Source organism: Bactrocera latifrons, unplaced genomic scaffold (assembly GCF_001853355.1).
Source record: "Bactrocera latifrons isolate USDA-ARS-PBARC rearing strain unplaced genomic scaffold, ASM185335v1 scaffold_156, whole genome shotgun sequence".
NCBI lineage: Eukaryota > Metazoa > Arthropoda > Insecta > Diptera > Tephritidae > Bactrocera > Bactrocera latifrons.
Window position 1 is genome coordinate 16474 of NW_017535030.1, and position 263 is coordinate 16736.

A 263-nucleotide genomic window follows, 5' to 3' on the forward strand; every position below is an offset into this window, starting at 1 on the left:
TGACACATTTAGTTTATAACCGAGAAATTTCTATGTTTTTTCAGAAACATTGACATAATTCAAAGCAGAAAAGTTTTTGTTCAAGAAAAAATTGGGAAACCATTAATTTCGGTCGAATTTCTTCTATAATGTATACTACACATGACATATCACAAGTTTGCATAGAAAATCTGCGATCTTAGCTTTTATTTAACCCACATAAGAAAGCTGAAAACTAAAAATTGCTCTCCTGAAAAAATGCGTTTTTTGAGTTATGACACTAT